Genomic DNA, 5,867 nt, shown 5'->3' with positions numbered 1-5,867 from the left:
TTTCTTCTTTTTTGATGTGTGCATCTATTGCTATAAATTGACCTCTGAGCACTGCCTTTGCTGTGTCCCAAAGGTTTTGGTATGATGTGTTTTCATTCTTGTGTGATTCTAGGAATTTTTTTATTCCATCTCTGATTTCTCCTATTACCCAGTGGTTTGTAAGCAGGATGTTATTCAGTTTCCATGTAATTGATTTTTTTTTCCCTTCCTCTTCCTGTTGTTAATTTCTACCTTGTTGGCGTTGTGGTCAGAGAAGATACTTTGAATTATTACAGCATTTTGGATCTTGCTGAGGGTTGCTCTGTGACATATGATGTCGTCTATTCTGGAGAATATTCCATGTGCGTTGGAAAAGAATGTGTACTTTGCGGCTGTAGGGTGGTGTGTTTTATATATGTCTATGAGGTTAAGTTGGTTGATTGTGCCCTTTAGATCTTCTGTATCTTTGTCGAGTTTCTTTGTAGACGTTTTGTCCTTTACTGAGAGTGGAATGTTGAAGTCTCCTACTATTATTTTGGAACTGTCAATTTCTCTTTTCAGTGCTGTTAGAGTTTGTTTTATGTCTTTTGGAGCCCTATCATTGGGTACATGGAGGTTTATTATGTTTATGTCTTCATGATGAATCGTCCCGTTAATCACTATATAGTGTCCTTCTTTGTCTTTTATGGTAGAGTTTTTTTTAAGTCTATTTTATCTGAGATTAGTATTGCCACTCCTGCTCTTTTTTGGTAGTTGTTTGCTTGACATATTTTTTCCAACCTTTGATTTTTAATAAATAAATTTACATCTTTGTTTCTAAGGTGTGTCTCTTGTAGACAGCATATTGATGGATCCTGTTTTTTTAATCCATTCTGTCACTGTGTATCTCTTTATGGGTGCATTTAGACCATTTACATTCAGTGTAATTATTGATAGGTGTGAGTTTATTGCTGTCATTTTGTAGTGTTTTTTTTTGTGGTGGTGACGTTTTCTTTGTTCCTCTTACTCTCCTGCTGAATTCCTTTTGTTTGTGGCTTTTTTTTCGTTCCATTTGTTTTTGTAGGTTTTGTTTTTACTAAGACTTTACATTTTTCCTCTTTATTTTGATGAGTAGTTTGTTAACTTTCTTTGTGGTTACCTTGAAATTTACCCTTATCTTTCTAAGTTTGAAGCAGTCTATTATTAATTGGTATTGCCTTGCCTTCCTCTCCATTAGAACGTTCTATACCTACACCGTTTATCCCGTCTTTTATTGTTTTGATGTTGTTGTCATTTACAGATTAACTGCTCTGATTCCCTGTTGTATTTCTTTTGGTTTTGGATAGTCCTTGACAGTTATCTCTCCTCGCTCTCTGTTCTCTGTCAGTTTCTTATTCCATTCGGTGCTTGGCTGAGTTCTTCACCTCTTCATTCAATGCTTAGGGTTTCCGGATTTCCGTTCTCTCTGTTTTGCTTAGTTTTTCAGATTTTTGCTGTATAGGGACAGTGTGGTTCCACTGCCTATAGCGCCATGTTGCCCTGAAGTCCTCTTTTGGATTTCTAATTGCTGTTTTTGTGTGATTTCTAGTTGTGAATTTAACATTTTGTTCCTGTATTGTTTTCCTGAATTCTTGCATTGTTTTTTCTGTCTTTTCCATGATTTTGTCTAGTTTTTCCTCATTTTTGTCTGCTTTTCCTTCAACTCTTGAATAGCTCTGAATGTTAGAGATTTGAATTCCCTATCAGATAGTTCCAGTGCCTTTTCTTCTGCTGGAAGGTCATCTGGTGTTTTATTTTGGATGCCTACTGGAACCTACTGTCCTGTTTTTTAATATGTTTTGGTATTGTCTGCTGTCTTTGGGACAGTCAGTAGTTATTCACTTATTGATTGTAGATTTGTTTGTTTCATCCTGCTTTTTTATTTGTTTTTGTCTGAGCGGGACGGCTGGGCCTTCTTTGTTGTTTGCTAATCTGTGGACACAATACTTCTCACCGCCTTGTCCAATGGGCAGGGCCAGTCACTCAGCTATGGCTTAGCAGTGCAGGTCCAGTGGAAGGGGAGGGGCTGGGATGGGTTGTATGTGTCATGTACTGAGGCCGACAGGGCAGGGCCAGGGGTCAGTGTAGGTCAGGTTCTGGTAGACTGTGCCTGTGCTGCTCAGGGATGAGACATTCAGTGCATGGTGGAGATAAGCAGGAGGGAGGGGTGAGGTTGTGATGTGTGGAGCTAAGTGGGTGTGGGAAAGAAGAGAAAGAGGAGAGAGAAACTGGAGCCAAAAAAAAAAAAATTGCTGAAGGAGCCTGCCATTGGAGTGGTGCAGACCTGGGGAAGCTGAGTGTCAGTGGCCTTCTAGTCAAGTGGTGAGGCACAGCCTATCAAGAAGGGACAGATACAGCACACACAGCAAGATAAGTGGGAGAAAGGAAAAGAAGGAAGGAAGAGAGATTTAAGAAACTAGATTTTTTAAAAAGGCACGTGTAGTTAGGGGGTTGGGTGAAAGGAATGGAAGAAATGTAGAGAGAGACAAGAAACCAAGAAAAAAAAATATGCCAGATGATTGGGAGGAAGGAAAGGAAAAGAAGTAGAGAGAGACAAGAAACCAAGAAAAAAAAGAAGAAAGAGAAAAAAAAAATGCCCCAAGGGAGCCCACGGGTAGCGGGTCCTTAGCCAAGTGGCACTGCACAGCCTGTCAATAAGGAGCAGAGATAGCACACAGCACCAAGTGTTCAGGAGAAGGGTAAGGAAGGAAGGTAGAGGGAGAGAAGAAATCGAGAAAAGAAAAGAAGAAAGAAAGAAAAAAAAAAAAAAAAAGGAAAAGATGCCCTGAGGGAGCCCACTGCTGTGGTGTTGCGGACTGGGGAAGTAGCTCCCCAGCAGCGTGGCACTGCACAACCCAACCAGAAGGAGAAGAGATGGCACACAACACCGGGTGTTCAGGAGAAAAGAAGGGAAAGATGGTAGAGAGAGACAAGAAATCGAGAAAAGAAAAAAAAGCCCCCCAGGGAGCCCACAGTCTTGGTGACGTGGACCGAGGAAGTGGCTCCCAAGCTGCTAGGCACTGCACAGCTGGTCTAGAAGTGGCAGAGATAGCACACAGTGCCAGGTATTCAGGAGACAGGAAAAGAAAGAAAGTAGATAGAGACAAGAAACTGAGAACTGAAGAAAAACAAAAAGGAAAAAAAGAGAAAGAGAAAAAAAAGAAAGAAAGAAATGCCCCCAGGGATCCCAGTGGCATGGCAGTGTGGACTGGGGCTGTGGTTCTCCAGCTGAGCAGCACTTCACAGCCTGTCAAGAGGAAGCAAAGATGGCATACAGAGCCAGGTGTCTTGAGAGAAAGGAAGAGAAGGAGGTGAGAGAGAAGAAACCAAAAGAAGCTGAAAAAAAGCAACAACAGCAACAAGAAAATGGCACTGAAGGAGCCAGCTGGCAAGGGCAGGGCCAATCCAAATAGCACGGAGCCAATGCCTCCCCAGCTGAGGACTGCGGACTGCCAGAAAGCTGGCAGAGGCTGAGCGTAGGGGAAGAAAGGCATGGAGTGGGAAAGCGTGTATTGCTGGTTACCAGGTGCTCTGTCTCCTGCTGGGAGCTCAGTGAAGCTGCCTTCCCATACTTCCTGTCTGCTGATTTCAGTGACAGAGGAGTCCAAGATGGTGAATCCGTGCTGTGTTAGCTGACAGGGGACCTACACTCCGTATCTCTCCTCACTTTCTGTTCTCTGTCAGTTTCTTATTCCATTTGGTGCTTGGTTGAGTTCTTTGTCTTTTCATTTGACGCCTAGGGTTCCAGGACTGACGTTTGTCTCTGTTTTACTTAGTTTTTCAGGTCTTTGCTGTGAAGGGACGGTATGGTGCTTCTGTTTATAGTGCTATGTTGGCTCCGCCCCTCAGGCCTGTACTTTTAATAGGTTAAAGAACTGATATATGACAGTAATCAAGTTGCTACCTGGTGAGTGCTTAACCTTCTTTTTCCTTCATGCAGAATCTTAGTAAATAACAAAACCTTATTTTTAATATTGCATCTATGGTCTTTTATTTTCTGCAACATTTTAATGTAGTCATGGCAGGATCTGGCACAACATGGACCCTGATAATGGTGGATGCGAGACAGATGCACAGATGATAAAGTCTGTTGATGTCTTACTCTCCAGGCATCTTCCTTGCCTCTCTTCTGCTGCCCAGGGGTGCTGTGGTTTAGCTCCATCCCTGAGGTGTCTTTAGTTCAGAAAGCTTTGCCACTTAAGGTAAGTATCATCAACTGAACCACCTCTCCCCACCTCTTGAATTTTTCCTATATGGTTTCCTAAAATGATTGAATGTCCTGCTTTTACCTTTAGGCTAAACCAGTGTTTCTCAACCTCAGTGCTATTAACATTTTGGGTTGGATAATTCTTTGTTGTGGGGGCTGTCCCATGCATTGTATGATTTTGAACAGCATCCCTGGTCTCTACCCACTAGATGCTAGTGGCATTTTCTCCCCAACTTCTCCTGTTGTGGCAACCAAAAATTATCTCCAAACATTGTCAAATGTTCCTGGTTGAGAACCACTGGGTACACTGACTTAAGGGTTAGTTCAGTCCAAGGATTTGGAAAGCAGCAAAAACCCCTGCTTAGGTCATGTTAAGCCAATACAATCCCCAACTGATTGAATTTATTTTAAAAATGGAACTGGTATACCAGGCATGTCCAAAATTACAGTTTCACCTTGATAGTTCCTGTGACCATGATGTCCTACAAACATCTAAGGGAAGCACCTGTAAAACTTCCATTCTAATCAGATAAAAGTGCTATCTGTGAAAGAGTTAAAGTTACAAATGAAAGGCAAAATCCTTTCATTGCTTCCCACAGACTCCCAGGAAAAGTTAAAAACTGTATGATGGACATCAAGTAAAAACTATTAAAAAAAAAAAAAAAACTCCCGAAGCACGAGATCAGACCTCACAACTTAGAAAAGATACAGGTCCTGTCCTTTCACCAGACCATGTTGGGAAAATTTAACTATGAAAGCCTGGTCATTGGAAAATTAAGTGTCTGAATAAAACTCAACAACCCGCACATGCTGGATTGAGTCGTAAAATGCCTTTGAAGGAGGGCCCTCAGAGTCCAGACTTCCTCTTCTGTAGACACCAGCTTTCTCTGTCAGGCGGCCAAGACAGGAATGGGCCCTCAAGGCACTGTCACTGAAGTTTCCTTCCTTTAGGGCTCAAAACACCTAGATCCTCCTCAAGAGGAATTGTTTCCCAGGGGCTGCTGCTCCTACCCTCAGTAAAGAGATTAAGGATTATCCCCAGGAGCAGTCTATTTTACTGAAAATAACCTATCCAAGTTTCTTGACACATAGCCTAACTGAAAATTGATCAGAATGGAATAACTCCTCTCCCTCAAGGCAAGCCTAGATTGCAAAAGTTCAGAGAATAGATCTCATTTAAATCAAGAAATCTAATAGAGCAAGAGGCATCGAGTACAGGATGAAATTTAAATGTCCCTAACTGTGAGCAACTGCTTTTCAGGGAGGTGATCTTTGATTTATAGGTAAAGCGTCTGTTTCCCTCTAAGGGGCTTAAAGGGCTTTGATTCATAGAATCGTGTCTTCAGTGATGTTCAGAAATCTCAGGGTCTTTAGAATGATTGTTTACTTTTTATAGTAAAAGTGTGAAGAATTTGCATTTCAAGGAAAATATTCAATGCATCTGTGTGATTCTAGCCAGGAAAAAAAAAAAGGAATATCAGCTTGAACTTATTTGTGTAAAGCTAAAAACTATGAAAATTAAGATTTTTTTAAAGATGTCTTTAAAACAATTTTTAGCATAGTCTTAAAATCAAACAGAAAATTTCCTGATAGGAAGAGGTCACAGACCAAAGAATAGATAAAAGACAAAGTCCTTTCCAGAACAGTGATAGCTGAAACAGTT

Source organism: Trichechus manatus, unplaced genomic scaffold (assembly GCF_000243295.1).
Source record: "Trichechus manatus latirostris isolate Lorelei unplaced genomic scaffold, TriManLat1.0 scaffold00052, whole genome shotgun sequence".
Taxonomy (NCBI): domain Eukaryota; kingdom Metazoa; phylum Chordata; class Mammalia; order Sirenia; family Trichechidae; genus Trichechus; species Trichechus manatus.
This window is presented reverse-complemented; position numbering follows the sequence as displayed.